Source organism: Lemur catta, chromosome 6, assembly GCF_020740605.2.
Source record: "Lemur catta isolate mLemCat1 chromosome 6, mLemCat1.pri, whole genome shotgun sequence".
NCBI lineage: Eukaryota > Metazoa > Chordata > Mammalia > Primates > Lemuridae > Lemur > Lemur catta.
In genome coordinates, this window is record NC_059133.1 from 41,435,067 (window position 1) to 41,458,668 (window position 23,602).

The 23,602-nt window shown below is 38.3% G+C and overlaps 1 protein-coding gene across 1 annotated transcript in view; it reads right to left on the minus strand.

Moving 5' to 3' along the window:
- Positions 1 to 23,602, minus strand: part of TRHDE (thyrotropin releasing hormone degrading enzyme) — a 363,340-nt gene that overhangs the window by 323,356 nt on the left and 16,382 nt on the right. The window lies entirely within an intron of this gene.

Below are 23,602 nucleotides of genomic sequence, written 5' to 3' on the forward strand. Positions count from 1 at the left end.
GTAGGAACACAGTGTTTCAGAGTTACAGAGCACTTTTATGTCTATTATCTCCTTCAGCTGTCATTAAAATATGTTCAGTCAAGATTATTAAACCTGTTTTACAGATAAAATAAGTGAAAAGCAATCAGCAACGGTTGGATGATTTGCCCATAGTCATAGCCCCAAGGCTCTGAATTTAGACATGAGACTTGAATTCAGGTTTACTGACTCCTAACAATAAAAGCTAGACTTGGCTACCGGCATATATTAAAGCAGCGGTCGCCAACCTTTTTGGCACCAGGGACCAGTTTTATGGAAGACGATTTTTCCATGGATGGGGGTAGGTGGGGGGGAGGGGGGAGGCGGAGCTCAGGCGGTGATACCAGCAGCAGGGAGTGGCTGTAAATACAGATGAAGCTTTGTTGGCTCCCCCGCCCCCACGCCTTCACTCACCTCCTGCTGTGCACCTCCCCTTCATAAATTTCATAGAAGACAATTTTTCTACTGACAGGATGAGGTGAGGGGGAGGGGGAGGGCAGAGCTCCGTGTCCTGGTCCCTAACAGGCTGCAGACCCATATTGGTCCACCGCCCGGGGGTTGGGGGCCGCAGTATTACAGCACTTAACTTTCACAACAACCCTATGAGGTGGATGGTATTATGGTCTCCCTTTTAACAGGTGAGAAAATGAGACACAGAGGAGTTATGCAACATGTACGAGGTCACACAGCTAGAAAATTGAAGAGCTGGAATTCAAACACAGGCAATAGGGCTCCAGATTCCATGGCCCACTACCACCAAGTATTATGTGTCACAGCATCTTTCACTATTTCTGTGCGGGGCATAAAGCCCACTCTAACCAACGTACACACTCTCCTCATCAGTTTTAGTGAAAACATAATTGCATTAACAAGTAACAAATTAGAATGACCAGTGTTTCACTCCTTTATTTTAAATTGGACTTCAGGTCTGACAGAGAACATAAAATGTTCTTTACTTTATCCCTATGCTAACTCCTGACTGTGAATGGTTTCCCTAATCCATTTAACTTTACGGTGCATAGAGTCAACCACTCTGTCATAAGCATTCCACTTCTGTCCTTCCTCTGCACCTTCTTTGCGACTTCTCCCCAACATCAAAAAACCCCATATTCTACTGTTTTTGCTGCTACATCCTGGCTACAAAGAGCAACTGAAAAAAATAAAAATACCATTTCCCTCCTCTCTTCTCTATATTCTTAACACATGAACTTTTTTTTGTACTTGATTGAGGAAATTGAAGCATCAAATATGAACACTTCAACTCTCTTTCTCCAAGTACAGTAATATACCTCTTCTTTGCTTCATCTTGTCCCACTTCACCTCAACTTTTAAAGCAAAAGCTGTTTTTCCTCTTGATTCCAGTTATCCCCCCAACTGTGCTTTTATCCCAGCTCCCTCATCTCTTTTGGGGCCTATTTCATCAATGATCTATAGTCTTTCCAGTTGCATCAAAGTCTCCCTCTCCACTGCATTATCCATTAAACACAAAAAGCATGCTAAAATCTTTTTTTATTTTTAAAAATTCATTCCTTAATCTGTGCCCAATTACCTGTCTTTCTCAGGCTTTCTCTTTAAATTCAAGTATCTTGAAAGAGTAGACGTCTGCTGCCTCCTCTTCCCCTCTTGTCTGCTTCTCAAGCCGGTGCCATCTGCCATTTACCTCAAAAATGACTTTTCAAAGGCTCAAAAAATCAAACTCAGTGTACCAGTTGCCTGGGACTAGAAATAGAGGAATAGGCATGAGGAAACTTTTGGAGGTGATTAAAATGGGCTTGATTGTGGCAGTGGTTTCACATCTATCAACACTCAATGAATCATAAATCCTTAAAGGGTGCCATTACCATACATAAATTATACCTCAAAAAAGCTAATTGAAAAATAGATTCAATGTGACAAGGGTGCTAACATTAAAAAACAACAAAGGAATGAACTAAGGAGAAGTGGATTAGAGTTATCAAAAGGTGAAATAAGATAAATTATGCAACTAGCCACGAGTTGAGATAGGAGTTTCCTCTCAACCAAGTCAGAAAGGGAATAACACTGGATTAGAGAAGTTTCTTCATGGTACAGTAATTCAGTGACGAATGTATCACCTAGTCTTTATACATGAGATTTTGGGTAACATATCAGCTTTGAAAAATATAGAAATAATATTTAACTGGACATTTTATGTATCACCTTCTATTTTAAAATATTAGTGTATTACATTAAATTATTACTCAGTGAAAACATTTCTACAGCTACTGATATGATCTGGACTGGACTTATTACTTTCTGACATTATAATACGCTATAGAAATAGATAAGGATTGAAGAAAAATCCTCTTCCACATGCCAGATACTGTATATATGCAATCTCATTTCATCTAACATGCATAATAAAAGCTTGTTAGATGAAATGAGATTATTTATTTGAAGTGGTTAAGTAACATGGCTAATACATAGTAGAACCAGAATCAGTTCCAGAATATGTCAAACTTTAAAATCTTTCCCCCATGCCATACACATCCACTGATCTAAACAGGAATGGATTGTCAACATGCCCATTACACAATCTCTCTCAGATATCAATTGTCTGAAGATGTTATTGGCAAATGCTGGGTCCCAGGCAATTTGTCCTCATGTTCACCCATGTGTACATGAAGTACCAATAGTCTATGGGACTGGAGAAGAAATAAATATGCTTTAGCCACCAAGAAATGCAGAAGTCTAAGTTACCCTGCTCTGTGAGCCCGACTTGTACTCCCCCTAGTTGTCCTTCCATAATGATATAAACCAGAGGAGGACCTTCAAGAAAGCAAAATATATATTATCAGTCTTGAGTCTACTGAAATATCAGTTGAATCCCAAGCATTCTAGACCATATAATATGAAAGAGACAGGCATGACAAAAAAAAAGTACCTTGACTATAAAGAAAGCATCTGATTTTTAATAAACGCTTGATTTTTATACATGCACATAAAATACGTTAGCTACAAAATTCATTCTCAAAAGCTCAATTAATTACCTTGTTGGGTGACATTATTTAGTATTATCCATTTGGACAAAGGACATATTTCAATTTTAGTTTTAGTTAAGCCAATTCAGAACTGTTCTCTCTGACAACAGTGAGCAAGTAGCTCAGCTGTTTCCTGTGTAACCTAGACATTGTAGGCATCATATTAGCATAAAATAAACTAAGAGTATTCCTCGAGTTCTCTCATTATCTCATATCTAATATAGCACGAATCCCACCAGTTCTACATTCAAAATATAACCCAAATCCCACTACTTCTCCACATTCCACTCCCACACACTGCAGTAACCACCTGCATGGTCTCTCTGTGCCCACCTTCGCCCCACTAAGGTACATTCCCACACTGGAACCAGAGGGACCCTTTTGAAATATGAGTCTCATATGTCACTCTGCTGCTTCAAACCTTCCAAAGTCTTCCCACAGCACTCAGGCAGAAAGTAAACATCTCTATAAGCATCTATAAGGCCCTACCTACACACGTACACACATCTGACTTCATCATCTACCATTCTCCTCTTCGTCCCAATGCTCTTGCAATACCTCCAACATTCTAGGCATTCCCTGCCTCAGCAACTTTGCACTGGCTAATCCCTCTGCCAGGAATCCTCTTTCCCTGGATACCTCAGCTCACTTCCTCAGTTCAGTCTTTGCTCAAACGTTCACTTTCAGAGAGGCCTTTCCTAATCATTGTACAAGCAGTCCCTGGGTTATGGACAACCCAGCTTACAGCATTTGCTACTTATGAACAGGCTCCCAAGGCTTCCCATAAGAATAATTTATAATTAAATAATTAATGACTTGAGAACTAGTTTCTTCCACACATGTAAACAAGCCCACGTGGGGTAAGCAGTTCCTTGGCACCACATCTTTTTTACAGTAAAAGGATTTGTTCTGTAAAAAGGCCTCACTCAAGGATCCATAAAGCCACATGTGGCCCCAAGGCCGCAGGTTCCCCACCCCTGGCTCTCATAGGTAGAGACGCAGCTAATAGAAACACAAAAACGTGATGAATCAGAAGACCCAGAACCAATAAAGTTCACGGCAAAAGGATTAGCCGAAGCCTTTTGTCTCAGTGAAGCAGGATTTCCTAAACTGGAGAAGCAAGATCCTAACACTGAGCGGTTTACAAAGGTTTACCATGCAGTTAGTGAGGACAGCAGCTGCTACAGGCCATTCAGGATGAAAAAAACAAATAGGCTGTGCAAACAACCCTAGACACCTTTTTCGAGAAACCAACTTCAGCAGTAAGCTCACCTTGTCCAGAAACAGAATCAAATCCTGATTGTCCAGCACCCACTCCAGCCTCTGCAGCGCCACCTCCATCATCACCTTCCAACTAGTGTCAGCTACCTGCTTGCCTCAAACACGCCCCTTCCAGTAAGCAAGACACTGATGCTACATTAGGTGAGTGTTAACCTTTAATATTCTTCTTTGAAATTTCTCCTATCTCTGCCTCAACTTTTTGTATCAATTTGCTTTTATGTTGTTTATTTGAATTAAAAGAAAGAGCACCATAGTTTCTATAATTTATTATTACAGTACAGGGGCATTATTATCATTATTGTGATTATTATTACAGTATTACACTGTATTATTATCACATATGAGCCATTATAGTACTGTTATTATTATTATTGCCATATGTGCTGGTAATAGGGATTCAAGTTTATAGGGATTCAGATCCGACCTACACATGTTCTCAGGAACGTATCTCATCTGTAACCTGGGGACCGCCTGTATTTTAAATTACATTGCTCCCTTTTTCTGCTTTGCTGTTCTCCTTAGCATACATCACCATCATACTACTACTACTGTGTGTTCTAATTTTTTGTTTTTTACCTCACCCCATTGAAATAGAATGTAAGCTCTATAAAGTTTTGCCTGTTTTATTCACTGTTGTGTCCCCACTGCCTAGAACCTTGCCTGGAACATGTGAACATTCGAGAAAATATTTGTTGAGAACATTATTACATGACAGAATGAATGAAATCATGTATCTACACATAAAAGAATGCTTATCTCCTTGTTTGCTACTGCTGGAGTACGTACATCTATTTCCTAGAATACAAGTTGTTTAGCATAAATTTAAAATAAACTAGAAATTAGCACAAAAGTCTGCTTTGCATGGTTGAATACTGGAGTTTTGTGTATCATAAAATAATTTCTGTCCTCTCTGATTTAACAATATTAGTATTATGCAGATTTTCAAAAAGCATTGACAAGTTTGTGATTTACAGAGATATTGTGCTTAGTCCATAATTATCTTCTAATATGAAATCAAGAAATGGCAGGTGAATCAATGAATACTGTCCTTTAGTTTGTTTTCAGTGAATACCACAGATATGGAAAGCATTCATAAGAAATAGATGTATCTAAATCCTACTTATTGCTTCTGTAAAATATTAGATTAAGTCATCTAATTTCATAATGTTTTTGGAATAAAACTGAAAGAGAGTTTCTATTGGATACTCACCAGCAGAACAAACTCTCAGCCATGAGGCAGGTAGAGAAGAAAAGAGGATGATAGAACAACCCCCATTGTGTGGGACAATGTCAGCAAGATGGCATTGCCTGTACCACTAAAATGTCAAGTACAAATGAACTTAAAAAAAAATAAAATAAAAAAGGTGATACTGGCCAAGGCAGAGAGGTAGAGCACCAACAGAGAAATCTAGGAGTGTCTTCTAAGACTTAGAGAATGTGGAGGGGTAATATACCCACGTTTGAGGACAAGAAAACAGTTTTAGGCACAGAGTCAGTGGAACTAAGTAAAATTACTGGAGAAAATGATCTCTCTTCTCAGATTGCACCTACTCATTTAGACAGACTTTGCACCTTCAACAATAAAATCTCACCTCTTTTGGGGGACTTTTGTCTGGCATGGGAATGCCCTGCTCCTACATATTAAACCAGATAGAGAAATGCCCTTTCTCTAGTTGTAGAGACATCCTAATACAACTGTTCTCATACAGTTAGGGTGAATCCTATTGAAAATATTAGGCCCTATTGTCGAGAAGTCATATGATTCCTGTACCCAAAATCTTCTTGAATTCATAGGTGACGAATTATTTGACTTGTCGCAATGGCAATTTATGACTCTGTGATTTCATTTGCAGAAATCATATCATGAGCAACAATATTCCATCATAATCTTTTGTAACTGTCCATAATTACCTAGCCTGGAGACTTTTAGTGGGATTTAGTAATATGTTTTTCAGAAAATATAAATTGTTGAAAATGATTTAACCTAATTTGTGGAGTAACATTTATTATTTTCTATTGAGCACGTCACATGTGTGATATTTTGTTTGGATGTTGTTGGGATTTTGATACTTTTTAAAATAAAAAATATAAAAAAGAACATTAAATGATATAACACTCATGTAACTACCTCCCAGAACTACCTACCAGTATGAAAGGCTTTTATTGTTGTTGAAATTTCATTAGGGCCTTTTGGTGGAGTACATAAATTAAAAAGTCAGTGCCTCTCTCTCTCTCTCTCCTCCCTCCCACTCCCTCCCCCCAACTCTTTAACTAACCACAGGATAAGATGACAGACACATGGGACAATAAGAATGATTTCTGTTTATCTACAACCCTATACAAGCTGCTTACAGAGGAAATATTTCCCTAAAGACATCAACATGCAGTCAGTCATAGAATTGGACTATATTAACAATTTCCTGAAACATCTCTGGTTTATTAACATGTATAATCTAGCTTAGTGTTACTGAGAATAAAAAAAAATCTAAGGAGAAACTCCAGATGAGAATAACCATCTCAGGGATAGACTTATTAACTGTTCACTTGATTAGACAGACAATGCTCTAAGACTGTCAAGACACTATTGTTTGACTGTGCCATCTCAAGATGATAAATAAGCTTAACCAGGTATTTCTCTACTTGATTCATGAACTAGCTATCATGTAGAAAGTCCTATATATTTATATCCAAACCAAATTTTCTATGACACATACCCTGGCAGGATCACTGTGACAATTTCAGAATTTCCTTTTATTAATGTATGATCCTCTGGATTATTGGACACTGTAAGCTCAAAATGTTGCCAAATTTACTAAAATAACATTAAGCTCCCTCTGCAGCTGCCCCCACTTATGGTGGTATTTCCTTTCCCCATTTAGAACTAAGAAAGTAGGTATTAAATTCAAAATATACAATAGTAAAATTCTAATAAAATCAGAAGGATAAAGATTATTGGCATTTCTATTACCAATATGGGCCAGATATGTTTTATTTTTATGATTTATTTATACATAAATCTAAAGACTCTTAAAACTGTAACTAACAGGTTACTTGGGGAAATTCAGAGAGTGTAATTAGATTGTCTCCTAGAAAATGTTTGTAGAACCAGATAGAACCTGTTTAATATTTTAGCTCTAACATCCCCCAGCTATGTGACAATGATCAAGTGTTCAGCTCTTCCAGATTCCATTTCCTCATCTATAAAATAGGGATAATGATAGCAGCAACATCCCATGGTTGCTTTTCTCTGCTCCTGGCACAGACTTAGTGTTCAATAAATGTCTGATGCTGTTATTATGTTTTAATAACAATCTGTGGCAAGGACTGCTAATGTCCACCAAAGTCCATTGCCCTAGATCCTTAGTTTAAGACCACTTCATTTTTAGCTATGTATGGCCTTATGGAATAAAGACTATACTTCCTAACATCCTCTGCAGCTAGGTATAGCTAGGGATGAAGTTATGGCCAACACAAATTAAAAAGAAATGCTCTGTGTGTGATTTGGGGGGTATGCCCTTGAAAGGAGACAGCAAGGTCACAAAAAATCATCCCAGATAGAGAGCGTGGGAAGAAAAGCTCTAGTCCATGCTTCTTATTCAGGAGGGTACATCAGGGACTTTTTAATACATCCTCAAAGCTGAGGCCCCATTATCAGAAGGTTCAGATTCAGTAAGTCTGGAATAGGGTCCACAAATGTGAGTTATGAAAAACAGTCACCAGGTGATTCTAATATGCACATGTACTTTAGGAACCACTACTGTAGGGCCTCTCCCGCATACATTTAGAAGATGAATGTAATTTGAGACCAGGGCTGCTGCTAACTATCCTACAATTCATAGGACAGACTCCCACAATAGTTATCCAGTCCAAAATGTCAACAGTGTTGAACTTGAAAACCCTGTTCCGGGGAGTGCGAACTGAGTCCCTTCCCCTACAGATCTGTGCTTAAAATGCCCCAAATGCATGTTCTCTGGGAAGTAGCTCACATCTAGCTAGAAAATAAGTTCCATGAAGGGACAGACCCCTGTGTCTGCCTGTAGGCATTCAATCTTAACATCTGCAGAGCAGTGGGAAGCAGGGGCTCTGCTCTGAGACCCCTCGAGCTCAAGCACCGGCTCCAGCACTTACCAACCAGCAAGTTATGCCATTTCTCCGAGCCTCCATTTCCTCATCTGTAGACTATAAAAAATACTGTGGTAGAAACTTTCTTATATAATTATGAAGACTAAATGAAATAATCTTTGTAATGTTCTTAGAATAGTACCTGACACGTAATAAATTACTACTAAAATAATCCTATTTTTAAATAAAATAAAATAACAAATGATTTTTGTGAAGTTCCAATAGGGCAGAAAATCTCCTCTTTTCCATTTTTTAACTTGTATTTCCTTTTCCTTAATCCCACCTTTAATCACAGCCTCATAACTAACAGGATACACCTTTATATATATGTTTTATACACATATATATGGACATAGATAATAGGCACAGACACATTGGTGTTACTGACTTAATCTCTAGTTCTTCACACATCTTTCTCTGCTTTCTTCCTAGGAGCAATTCTTCCATAAATCTAAGCATATTCCATCTTCCTACATATGACAGAACCATAAAGAAATCTATCTTCACATATCTCACTTCCTCTAATAATTAGATTATAAGTCATTTGCATAATGTTGGTAATCGCGGGAAAAGTAAACAGTTAATTAAAAAATAATTGTTTATTTAAAAAATAAACAAACATTTGTGGCACTTTTCACAGTGGCATTATACTGGGAAGTCTAGGTGAGATAGTATCCCTATCTTCATCTCCTAAGCAAGGCCTTCTTGCCCTTTACAATCTACCTTTTCTAAAGTTGTTCCCACAAAGGCTCCCACTGTAACCATCTGTGCTCACTGCCCCCTACCTCACCCATAGTCTTAGCCTGCTCACTAGTGAGACGTGAACTTGCTGTTGTATAACAGTAAGTCTTTGTAGCGCCAAGCTTTGAGTACCCTTAGGTGTCAGGCACTTTGATGGGCACTTCACTTCCATTCTCTTTTAACTTTCACAACCACTTTACAAGGTAGACATTATTATCCCCATTCTATATAAGTAACTATGAATGCAGTTAAGAAACTTGTCCTAGTAAGTAGTGGAACCCAAAATCCAATGCCGATCTGCCCAGTACTAATGCTATTTCCACTAACTTTCTCTGCCCAGCCTGTGCTTGGCTCCTCTGTGGCCTCATAGAAAACATGTCATTTTGGCCAGGCATGGTGGCTCACACCTGTAATCTTAGCACTCTGGGAGGCCAAGGTGGGAGGATTGCTGGAGGTCAGAACCTCGAGACCAGCCTCAGCAAGAGCAAGACTCCATTTCTACTAAAAATGGAAAGAAATTAGCTGGGCAACTAAAAATAGGGAAAAAAATCAGCTGGGCATGGAGGAGCATGCCTGTAATCCCAGCTAGTCAGGAGGCTGAGGCAGGAGGATTGCTTGAGCCCAGGAATTTGAGGTTGCTGTGAGCTAAGCTGATACCATGGCACTCACTCTTGCCCGGGAAACAGAGCAAGACTCTGTCTCAGAAAAACAAAAAAAAGAAAGAAAGAAAAGAAAACACATCATTTAATAGAATCCCTACACTCTCAGTTGATTCTTTTGCACAGTACTATTTGATTCTCTCACTGTTCACATTGCCTTTCCCTAGAGGAAGGTAAGGTAAAAGGACTGTCCCCACGTAAGCATCACTTACATTCCCACAGAGGCTCTTCTGATGGAATTTCCCACTGTTCAATTAATTACTAAAAAGAAAAAGAAAAATAAGACCACTCTCCCATTTAGCCAAAGTGATCCAGTTTCAAATGATTACTTTTCCCTTTCTGAAATGCTGAGAGACACTTCTGCATTAATTCTAGGCATGTGTGAAGATAACCTAACTTTCAGCCCGACTTGCCATTTAAAAGATTTACATTTCATCAGAGAGACACATATAATAAATTTGAATATTAAAAAAAAAGAACTTCGTATTTCTTCAGTTTTCTCTCACTGGTATGACAGGATGGTGTAGTGTTAAGTTTCAGGGGAAGAAAGAAAGCAAAATGCTTCACTTGGGCCAGTCCTCCCCTAAATGCTGGAACTCTGCAGAGAAGAGTTGGAAAAAGTAAGAGAGGAGGGGAATGAAAGCAAAGAGAAAAACTCCCAGAAATAAAACCACGGTGCTATGCACCATCCTCTCTGTCAAGCAACCCGAAACTTTGAGGTTTGCTTTGATTCACTTTTATTTTGTTGTCAGCCAAATCAAGGCACTCATCAAGACCTATTGATTTTTTTTCCCTCCAAATGCATTTTGTATCACCCATGCTTTGAATATTTACTGAGTGACTACTGTGAGCAAGGAACTGTGCTGTGTACCATGAGGTATGTATATGCACTATACATATTTCTGCAAGCTACCCAAGACACACACACACACACATATGTATGTGTGTGTGTATATATATATTTTATACATATTTCTGTGAGCTGCCCATTGTATACACATAGATGTACACACATACATGTACACACACACACACACATACACACACACACACACACAGGCTGTCTAGAAAGTATCCAGCCATGTAACCATTCTTGTTATATTAACAATGGCTGGATACTTTCTGGACAGCCCTTGTATATACTATTTCTGTGAACTACATACATATATATAGTGTATGTGTTTGTATTTACATGTGTGAAATGTATATTATAAGAGCGTGTTTTTCACTGGAAACAGTTCTTGTCCTCAAATATCTTGAAATCTAGTAAGTGAGAAAAGAGGTGGCAAAACAACGTGAATTTATTAGGACGATAATCCAAAGAGAATTACAACCGAAGGCCTGTTACAGTTCAAAGAAGGGAAAGCATGCAGCTGGGGCAAGGCTTCATGGAGAAGATGAAACCTAAAACTGGCTAAAAGAACAGTTACCTTCTTATGCTAGGATAATTCTCACTTGTTATACCAATATTCTTTAAAATCCCAACTTTGTAATTAAATCACAGCCATTCATGGAGCTATGTTTAAAAAATGTTTCATTGCCATATGAAAAAGGCTCATGGACAGTGAGGGAACTTGCCTTTACCATAATCCGCATAATCTAAACCCCATAATCCATGCTATATCATGAGGACTTTCAAGATCCTCAAATTATTTGGCACACTTTTTCGAGATTAATATTTCTTAAACCTCAATTTAATCATCTCATTCCCTGATCCTTTTAGGATGCTTATTTCTTTTCATTTCCAATCTGAACTTGTCTCTCTAACCCCACTCTACCTCTCCAATTTTATTTCCTGTAACTCTCCATCCAGCATATTTTCCTGAATCCAGCACACATAAGAGTACAAGCTCCAGAGCTCCCGCTCCTGGGTCTGAATGTTAGCTCTGTCACCTGTGAGCCACAAGTCATGGGCGTGCTAGGTGTTCCCTCTCAGTACCTCCTTTTTCTCATTTAGAAAATCCGGATAACAGTTCCTGCCTCAAAGTGTTCAATGAAGGATTAAATGGAATGATACTTAGTGCCTGGCAGCTAATTAGTACCCAATAAATGATACTTATTAATATATTTATGTGATGTTTTGCTTAGAAGGCATACTTTCCCCTTTCTTGATTATATCCTACAGTTTTTCCTTGGAGAAGCTATGCCTTCCAAGATTCCATCTGCCCTTGATAGGTGACTGATGAAGAAACTCCAGCATCCATATCAACCCTTGAGGTGGGCACTCAATTCAGGAAAAAGAAAAAGCTCACTCTCTCTCCTAGGAATTTGAGGATTACTTCTAAGACAATCTGATGACAGTGCCCCAAGAATATTGTTCATCAGTATCTGCTGTCAAGATCCTCAAGGCTATCCTTCCCAAGACAATTACCTGACTCTTCATTTCTGTGAGCTTCTCAGAATCCTACCATTGATTGTCTCCTTTGCTTAAGTTTTCCTGAGTTGCTTTCAAATATTTTCAACCAACTAATTGATATATTAATCTTCTCTCTCTGAAGAAAACCCAATGGTCACCCTTTCCATAACACCCTCCCTCACACAAACAAGATGCTCCAGTTTGCCTTCCACCTGCCATGCCTACCCATCCCTCAAGATCCAATAATTTTCAACAATTATTCATGCCCTTATTGATCTCCTTCTTTGCTCTGCTTTGACATCTACCATCCCACTGAACCTACCTTTTCTTTATAAAATAGTGCTTTGTACCACCCAGTGTGTGGTAGTTTGTTTATCTTGTCTGATTAATTGGCTCCTAAACCCCTTGAAAACAAAACCTATGCCTTACACATCGGCATAGTATAAGGCATAGAGGAGACACTGAGTATCTATTAGTTAGTTGATTAGTTAATCAGAAAAGTTCAGAAATTTTTCTTTTTCCTGTCACTCAAAGTCCTACACCTACACCTGTATGAACTTCTTATCAACCTGCCCAGTCAGTTCTCTTTGACCTTCTTGATTATTCCAGAATTTTCCAAATATCTCAGTTCATTATTGGACTGGTAAATATATATTTTTGAATGAGTGAAATTATGACTTTTCTATGGTTTTAAGAAATATAGTAAGAAATAATTTTCTGTGCCATGTGAACAGCACATATGGGTAGTGATTGGTTTTAGGCATTCGCTGGTTCCTCCCCAAATTAAACCTAATCAGAAAACAACAGCATCTCACAGACCCAGCAAGTTTCCATCCTGCCATCTGGTCTGGTAAGGAAGTCAAGAAACATTAGTAGGTGGCAGTGGCTGAGGACAGACAGTACTATTAGTACTTTTGATATCTTCTTCCACTCTGAATATTCAGCCTTATTTACCATCTAAATACAAAGGACTTCCAGGAATAATATTTGATTCTTCAGAAAAGAATTTTTCTCTTTGTTTCCTGCAAATCCTATCCCTAGAAACATCAATATATCTCTACCAAATATCCTGGTTGATCTTTCTGAAATTTGATACTGGATCCTATAAGTATCATTTAAACCTAAGTAACATCAACCTTTAGAATATGATCTTGTCTCACCATTTGTTTTATATCATGGTTACACAGAGATTCTTCTCTGTACCACAGTACATTTTGTGTTTAACACAAGATGCAAAAGTTTAGCTACTTTTTCGTGCCAGCTGCAATCTAAGCAACTCTATTTGCATGCCCATGTAGTTAGTCACTTAATGCCTGTTCCTTGATCCTCGGGAAAGTTGAGCTAAACCAACATACCAGCCTTAATGAAACAGGAAAACAGATCCTGGTCAGGTAAATAATGAAGAAAAGGAATTGAGACCCTTTTGATAAGGAAAATAAAACATATTTTTTATCCCCATGCTTCTAAAGAAAGGTTCTGATATAATCTGAAGCCCTCCCAAGCTCAAATCTTTTAATGGTTCCCCTCTGCCTAAAGCATAAAATCAAAACTCCTTATTATTACATACAAATCCTTTCATGATGTATCTCTTGCATAAATCTCCAACCTCATCTCTCATCCCTTCCCTCTTCAATATTACACAACCCCCTACCTCTTATTATAAAGGTGTGGCCAAAAACAGTCCTTTAAAGTGAAAGTCCTAAAAAACTTGAAGGAAAAAGAAGAGGGAAAGTATAAAAATAGTAATAAATATGAAGCCAGAAGGAAAATAAACAGCAAAGAAAGAAAAAGCAAACCTTTTTATATTATCGCATTATATGCCGTTATTTTATTCTAGATATGCTGGGACCTTATCTAAGAGACAACTGGATTGGCAGTCTCCTCTGCAGCCATCCAAAATCCTACCAGGAAAACTAAGGGAAGGAGGATCACAGCCAGAATCATCTTCCCTTTCTCTACCAAAAGAGAAACAGACCTGGCTGCTACGATGCAATCTATTAAACACATTATCAAGTATAAATATACTAAAATCGTGAATACAGTGGTCAAGTTGCTGTTTTGTAGGTTTGTTTTTTTATTACCTCAAGCTCTTTCCCTTAGTTTCTATTAGCATCTTCAATACATAGACTCTTAAACCTCAGGGCAGTTGATAAATTGTGGATTATATAACAAAACCCATTATCATTCATCACTGAATCCCCTGTCAACCCAAGCCAGCCACCAGGGGAAGGAGATTTGCTGGGGCACATTCCATTATACCAATATTCCAATGGAAACCTTGGGGCTGGATAGTTCTATAAGCTCCTCCACTAAACAAATTTGGCCTGCTCAGTCCTCTGCCTCTTCTGTTATTAAAATGTCCCTCTAGACTACCACTCTGCCTGCTGTAATCCTTACTTCCAACATTCTTATCCTTTACACAAACCCCTGACTCCCACTACTTCTGCCCATATTTTCATCCTTAATCAGATCTGCTCCCATCCACTCTCAGGGCTGAAGAGAAGGATGAGTACTTTCCCAGCTCCCACCATTGTTGCTTTTACACCACTCTTCCTCTACTTCCATGAAAAAAAACTCTCTTCTTTTGGAGTTCATGGCTTTCACTAATCCCCTTCCCCGTCTAGGCCCTTGTACTTCTTGGATGAGTTGGAAGCCTGGCTCACAGCTTTCTCAAGGATTCCCACAACATTCTCGAGGATTCCCCCTCCATGTTATTGACATTTGTTTCAATACAACCTCGTGGTTACCTTATCTCTGCTCACTCCATGCCTCTATCCTGGCATCCCCTTCATCCATCCAACTTTGCAATAACAGGCTTAAAATTTCTCCAACTCGCTCTGAAATCTGAAAACTTCCTCTCTATCGTAGACTATCTTTCTGTCTCATACATTTCATCTCTCCACTCCTACTTTTCATTCTTATGGTGACTTCTAGTCTTCAACCTTCCCAATCCACTTTTCACCAATATTACTCCCATGACAGGTTCACGTACTTCCCTGCTCCTCTGTATGACAGAGCCGATGTTTTCAACAATGCTTTTGTGGTCACTCTAGCTGTCTTACCCTCCTGACTGCTGCCCATGTCAATTCTCCAGGTTCAATCACCCCACATCTGTTCCCTCTATTCCTATTGCTGGATTCTTAAAACTTGTAGAAAGGCACAAAAGAGTGTTGCTCTTTCCCCTACAGACACAAACCATTAAATATCAGGTAATCCTTGGCTGCCATGTAGAAACTTTTTTGTTCTCTTATTACAGATTCTGCTCTCCCATAATTTAAAAATCACTTGCAATAGGTCCTGCATAAATATATTTTTTCATCCCTTCCCTTAACTAGCACTCTGAAAAGCATAGTCTACAATCACTACATCCATTTCTTCACTCTACACTCACTCCTTAACAGAACCTATTGGCTCCGTTCCTACCACACTATGAAATTTCTGGAGGTTCATCAATTTTTTTTTTTTTTATTTTTCAGTTCTCAAACTCCTTGACTCTAATAAACTCCTGATCTGGCCACGTAACCTGCTGATACCACTATGGACCTGACTGGGTAACTCAAACCTGGCTCAAGCATATCTCCCATGTAGCAGAGGTGAGCTGGATGTCATAATCCCAAGACAAGCATCCACATGGCAGCAGACCGCCAGCCAACCCAGACCCACCCAACTATCATGTGACTATTTCCAGAAGCCAATCAACAACACTCAGGGACTGCTTGCCTAATAGAGAAGAGATAATTCCCTGTCCTTCTGTTTGTTAAGAACCATACCATTACTCCTCCCCTGTACCAGAATCCTCAGCATCGGCACTGAATTCATTTCCCTGTTCGGTAGCAAAACTCTGTCTCTCAGTACTCAACTCTCTCTTTTTTTATGTTTATTTTATTTTATTTTATTTTTATTTCAGTATATTATGGGGGTGCAAATGTTTAGGTGTTACGTATATTGCCTTTGCCCTACCTGAGTCAGAGCTTCAAGCATGTCCATCCCCCTGACAGTGTGCACTGCACTCATTAGGTGTGAATATATCCATTCCCTCCTCCCCCCTCCCACCTGCTCTACACCCGATGAATGTTATTACTATATGTGCACTTGAGTGTTGATCAGTTAATACTAATTTGATGGTGAGTACATGTGGTTGCTTGTTTTTCCATTCTTGGGATACTTCACTTAGTAGAATGGGTTCCAGCTCTATCCAGGATAATACAAGAGGTACTCGAGCACCATTGTATTTTGTGGCTAAGTAGAACTCCATGGTATACATACACCACATTTTATTAATCTACTCATGTATTGATGAGAACTTGGGTTGTTTCCACATCTTTCCAATTGTGAACTGTACTGCTATAAGCATTCTAATGCAGATGTCTTTTTATAGGATGTTCCTTTGGGTAGATGCCCAGTAATGGGCTGGATCAAATGGTAGTTCTACTTGTAGCTCTTTGAGGTATCTCCATATTACTTTCCACAGAGGTTGTACTAGTTTACAGTCCCACCAGCAGTGCCCCAACTCTCTTTAGCAACTCTTTTCACCTGCATCTTCCTGCAGAGTTCCTTAAAAGTGACAATATCAGTATTATAACATTTTCTATTTATATTTCAATATTGATCAAAATTACTTCTCATGGATTTGCATGCCCCACATAACCAATAGGTTTTGGAAATCCTTGACATTGTGATCTCTCTGAAGGGAATTCACTCAGTGGAATTTAAGAGTGCCTATCATTTTCTACATACAATATGAACTACTGATCTTAATAAAGATGAGTAATACATGGTGCCTACCCTCAAAAAGTTCATAGTCTATAGGAGCAAAGCAGCCAGCAAGAAAGGAACGTGAACAGCAGGAAAAATGGCTATGAGAGAGAAATGCACAAAGTATTCTAAGAGTAGAGAGGAGGAGGATGACTAACTCTTCCTGGAGTAGGCAGGAAGCTTCCACTTATATTTCTAAATAGATCGTAATCCAACTCTTTTGTTACTATTTATTTTTCTTTCTCTATTGGCCATTATTATATTTGTAATGAAATCTAACCAGAATGTCTAATGACAACAGGACTCCTATTACTAACATGATTTTTTAAAAATTAGAATATATGCTTAGTACATTAACCTACATTCTATATTAACCTCATTCTCATATTAAAAGGAGAACTAATTTTGTTTTCAACAGACAATCACACAGAACAATAGTCACATGTTTTAAATGTGGGGTTATGTGTGTGTGTGTGTGTATATATATAGCTCATCACTAGAAAAATGAGCATCAGAAATGTGCATTGTATGTATGCGCATGTGTATTTTTCTGGATGTGGGTATACATAGGTATATACCACTGTAAATTCTGTGTATCCTTCCTATTCAAGTCAGTCCACATAATAAAGGTAAACTGTATGTTTAGGACCCTTGTAGTAGTTTTTCTGTCCAGCATCTGTTTTCTAGAAATCCCTTCTGTTTTGTAACACATACTGCCATCCACAAGGTTGACGCAGAAGATGTCATGCTACTGCCATAGGATGCCCCATGTGCACTCTACACACAACAGCCAGAGGTGATCATATGACTCAAGCCAAGGCAATTAATTCACTCCCTATGAGTCTGGGAATTGATAAAGGTCACTTTCTCTCTTGGAGTCTGACAGCAATATGCAAAACTTGGGAATTTTTGGCAGCCATATTCCATCATATGAGCAAAAGATAAGAGGAATCCTGTCAACCCTAAGAAAGTAAAGTAAAGCAGAAGTATTGACAAAGACCTGAAACGGGATTCCTGAGTTCCTCACAGTACTCCAAGTCCCAGCTCCATCCCTAATCTGGGATTCCTTGATACACCCCAATCTCTTTCTAATAAATTTCCTTTTTTGCTTTAGCTTAAATTGAGTTTTTCTTACCTGCTAATAAAATAATGCTAACTAGTAAGATTCTATATAACCATTTACGATGGAATGAACAGATCACTTGGGCAGTGAAGATCACGCCTCCAAGAGATTGTCCAGGGAAAATGAAAACCATCGTTGGTTGTGGTAGCCAATTTAAAATACATAGTGAACGTGGAAAAGTGAAACGATAGAGCTGTCATTACCTTAGACGTTAAAGTCATTCTTGACTCTTTATTCTTCTGCTTCCCCAATGTTTTCTCTTTCCTATCTGTTGGCCCTCACCAAGTCCCACCATTTCTTCCCTTAAAATGACTTTCATGACTATACTATAGTATCCATTTCAATTACAATTACTCTAGTCCAGGGTTTCATAGCTAAATGGACGCCCTGCTTCTAGTTCTCTCTTGTCCACATATTTTGCATGCTTTCCCAGGCAGATTATCAAAATTACACATGTCATGTCTCCAGCTTTTAAATTTCCAGTGGCTCTTATTGTTAACTAAAGTCTTGAAATTTAACTAGCCCCAAGCTCTTCCATAATCTAGTCTCCATCTACCTCTTGAACTTATATATCACTACTCCCTTATATGATATCTGAATATATCATCATTTTAATTCTCATCATCAGATCGAATACTGTGTATCAGGCACTGGGCTTATGAACTTATAGACATAATTTCCTATAACATTTATTACAACTATGATGGTTTTAACATGGGTGTACAAATTCTTTGAACCTACTCCCATTGAAAGATGGGGTCTATGTCCCCTTTTCTAGAATCTGACTAACCTAGGGGTTAGCTTGTAATGCTAACAGAATGCACCAAAAGTGACACTGTTTAAATTCTTAGGCTAAGTCAGGAAGGGTAATACAGCCTCTGCCTTGCTAAATAGAAGAAAAAAAATGGAAACTAATATAATCCATGTAATCATTTATAATGGATTGAACAGGCAGGTATAAACCTCTTGGTTATACTCATCTTTGGAGGCCTGAATCACCAAGTGACAAGTGTAACATGAGGCCATGATGCTGCAAGGAAGCTCAGACCACAAGAGAGACCATGGGTAGATGCCCCTGATGAGAGCCCCCACTGAGGTCCCATACAACAGCCAACATCAAGCAAATCCCCTTAGTAAAGATGCTGTCAGATGATTCTGGCTCCCAGCTGTCAAGTCAGCCCCAGTCAACCAGGCCCTCCAGCTGAGGCTTCAGACATGTGAAGCAGAAATGAGTCATTTCCTGCTCTGTGCTGTCCAAACACTTGACACACAGAATCCATGAACATAACAAATGGTTATTTTTTATTGCTAAGTTTTCAAATGATTTTTTATTCAGCAATATTGATTGGAACCCAATTTTGGTATCTGGAAGTAGGGTATTACCATAATGAAAGTCTAGAAACATGTGGCATTGGCTTTGGGACTAGACTGTGAACAAAAACTGAAAGAGCCTTGAGGGGATTATTAGCAAAAGCCTTTGGGCCTTGAGGAGGCTGTTGGTGAGAGCTTGAAGGATAGTAAGGTAAATGTTATTGAAAGCTGAAGGAAAGGGGACCTTTGTTACACAGTGGAAGAAAGTTTGGCAACCCTGTTACCTGTAGTACCATGGAAAATGAGAAATATAACTACTGAACTATATATTCCAACTAAGGAGATTTCCAGGCAGAACATTGAAAGTGCCACCTGGCTTCTTCTCACTGGCCATAAAAATTAAAAAAGAGAAGAGATGAGGTTAAGATTAAACTGTTCCGTTTTCAAGCACATTTAGAGGAAATATGAAAGAGTCTGTACTTGGAGGATTTGAAATTAAAACCCTTTCTCCTTCCCAGCCTCTCCAGATGGCAGAAGATTCTCAAAGTAAGAAACAGGTTGAGGAAAAAAAAATGACAGGTCACTGTCAGGAAAACATCGTCTAAAGATGATGCCAAGGGTGAGACTTTGTTAAGATCTCAGAAACTCTTAAAGCAATGCCCACAACCTCTTCAAAAAGACAAAAGGCTTTGTAAAGATCTTAAGGACATGCCTCATAAAGCCTTTCTGTTAAATAATAGAGCATCTAAGAGTCTTTATTCCACAAAGTCTCAAAGTAGACAAAGGTTCATCCTAAAGAGATCTGTGGGTATAGTTTTGTCTAATGGAGTGGCTATAACTCGATACATAAAAAGCCAATAGTTTTTTACATACGTATACCTGCTTGGACTTAAAGTAATAGCCAATGCAAAAGAAAAAAAATAGACCTTTGGACCCCAACTTTTTACTGGTAGGAAGCAAGATGAGGTTATTCAACTCAATTGCAAACACAAACTACAGTCATCCCTCGGTGTCTGTGGGAATTGATTTCAGGACCTCCTGTAGATACCAAAATTCAAGAATTCTCAGGTCCCTGATATAAAATGACATAGTATTTACATATAACCTAGGCACACCCTCCCGTATACTTTAAATAAGCTCTAGATTACTTATAATACCTAATACAATATAAATACTAGGTAAAGAGTTGTTATACCTCATTGTTTAGGAAGTAAGGACAAGAAAATAAAGGTCTGGTACATGATCAGTACAGACACAATTTTTTTTCCAAATATTTTCAATCCACAGTTAGTTGAATCTACAGATGTGGAAGCCATGGATAAGAAAAGCCAACTGTATTTTTATTCAATTATTATTATTAAATTGCAAACACAAACTACATTTTAATTGAAAAAGAAAGGATGTCTTAGAAAGCAAAAGTAAGAGTCCAAAGGATGGGGCCAAATGTCAAAAAGAACAACCTACAGGAAACAGCACTGATGCATAATTAAGGAATTGGTAACATGTGCCCAGTTGGATTTCAGAATTGCTGTGGGCCAGTGACTATTCTATTTTCCCATTTTCTCCACTCTTGAATGGAAATAGCTTTTGCAGTAATCATATTCCCATTTCACCATTGTCTGAGGAGGGGAGAAAACGAAGGTAGATAAGTTGTCTTTATAGTTAACAGGTCTTTATAGTTAACTAGTGTTCAGAGTGAGAGAGACCATGACCAAGAAACCAAATCCAAGTCATCTGATCTGTGCCTGCACCTGAATCAGAGGGTAATATCCTAGACCTCAAACCTGAGCCTGATGTTGTAATCAGATAAGATCCATTGGCAAGGGCATACTGTATGTGGGAAGAATGTAAATAATTTGTAGGCAGACAGCAGAATGTGTTGATTTTAAAACAGGTCCATAAATTCTTTGACACTCTTCCCATCAAGAGCTGGGCTCTATGCTCACTTTTATTGAATCAAGACTATCTTTAGTGACTCACTTGTAACCAGTAGAACATAGAAGTGATGCTGTGTGACTTCTGAAGATAAGTATAAAGAGGTCATGTAGTTTCCACCTGGTTCTTTTGGGACACTCACCTTTTGAGCACTGAACTACTCATGTAAGATGCTCAACTACCCTGAGGCCATCATGCTTTAAGCAAGCCCAGGACACGTGAAGAGGCCACACATACATGCTATGGCTGACAGAAGACTGAAAGCACAACCAACAGCAAAGATGGTTTCAAATGACTCTGTCCCCAGGTGTCAAGTTACCCCCAATCATCATGCCTCCCCAACTGAGGCCCCAGACATCACTGAGCAGAGATAAACTGCCCCCACTGTGCCCTTCCAAATTCCTGACCCACAGAAACTTTGACCATAATAAAATGGTTGTTTTATGCCACTAGGTTCTGGAGTAGTTTGTTATGGCATGATAGTAACCAGAGCAATATTGTAAAGAAAGAATTCATACTTCCAATTTTCAAACAAGAAAACCAGAATAAAGAGAAGTTAAGTAATTAACCAAGGTCACAGAGAAGCAAAGCAAAGCAAACATTCTGAAACAGAACTGCCTGATTTGAAAATTGATGTTTCTAATGATAATACTACACTATATTCCATACAGATATCCCTGTCTCTGTCTTTTCTTATTCACATTTCTCTGGTCAAGGATTATATGCACACATTATCTGCTTCTCTAAGACCAAACCATCATTCAGGGCTATACTAAATCCTATCTCTTCCATGAAGCACATCCCTAGACTTCAACCCTTAGCAATTTCTCCCTCTTCTAACTGGTCTTGAACTTATTTTCTACAACTTTCAAATGAAAATTAGTGAATATTAGTGTGACAAATTCACAGTTAGTGAATTCCTTTTTTTTTTTATGCACAGTTTTTGGCTACCTTCCTGGATTATGCTCCTAAACTAGGGTTGAAGATTAAATGTCTACAGGATTGAAACAAGTAATAGACATCAGTAAAGTGGACTAGGTATAAAAGAACAAAACCAGGTGTAAAGATTAAATTACACTGGGAAGCAAATGCCCCATGTAAATGAGTCACTACCACCTAGCTCTAGCACATTGATTTTCTTCATAGCATATATCACCACCTAATATATTATATATTTATTTGTTTGTGTCTCTCACCTCATTAGAATGTAAGCTCCATGAGAACAGGAACTTTTTCTGCTTTGTTTGCTGCTATATTACTAAACCCTAGAGCAATACCTGACATTCGGTCAACAGATATCTGTTAAAGGAATAAATGAGTAAATAAATATTGCCAAGCAGGAATATGGGCCAAGTGTTACAAGATCTTTCAGTTTTCAAGACAAGCCACAAATAAATTATTTTAGGTATAATCTCCCAATTTCTAAATGTAGACAACTAATTAGAAAAACATTCAGCCATTCTGGCGGTGGGTAAACAAAATATGTCTGCAGCCTTGGATTCAACATGAAGGCTATATTTGCCATCTCCATGCTAGAGAGATCTTAGATATTTTATATCTTTCTAATTACTTAGAATATGCCTTTCAAAGTGTAGGTAGCTGGATAAGCAAATAATGATGGTGATGATGATGTCTCAAATATTCACACTTAGGGCACAGCTACAATTCAGCTGTGTATTATTAGTATGCTACTCAAGTTCTTCTCTGAGCTCAGATAAAATTGCTTGAGCTTCTGTTCTAAAATGACCACCTGGACTTCACATGGCCATCCCACATCCAAGATTCTAAAGCTAAACTTCCACTCCTTCCAGCCGTTAAGTGTTGAGAAATGTCATTCCCATATGCTCCCAGTAATAAAGGGGAAAGACAGTAAAAGGAAAATAGATTGGATTTCAAAGGAGTGACAAAAAAAAGAGTCAAATTTTAAACTATATTTCCACAGTTGATAAATAAGAGGTGCCAATGGCAATTTTGTTTTTCTTTTACTGATTTTTAGGTTGTATAATCTAAAAGTGTATTTCAGTTGACCTTTCAGTGTTCTCTGGTAGCATTTTTTATCTTTTATACATAAAAGTTATTAAGTAGGAATTTTGAAATGTTTACTAATTACTTAGAGATTCTTAATTCTGATTTTAAGAAGTCACAGCTAAATAAGTAGAGTGTATCTGGCTTTAAAGGTGGGTCACTTAGCAACGAGCATAATCGTGTAGGGCTGAGAGCACTTTAAAGATACTTTAAGAGAAAACACACTAGAAAAAAGCATTTCCAGTGTACCCTATGCTAGCTGACCCACAGCAAGTCA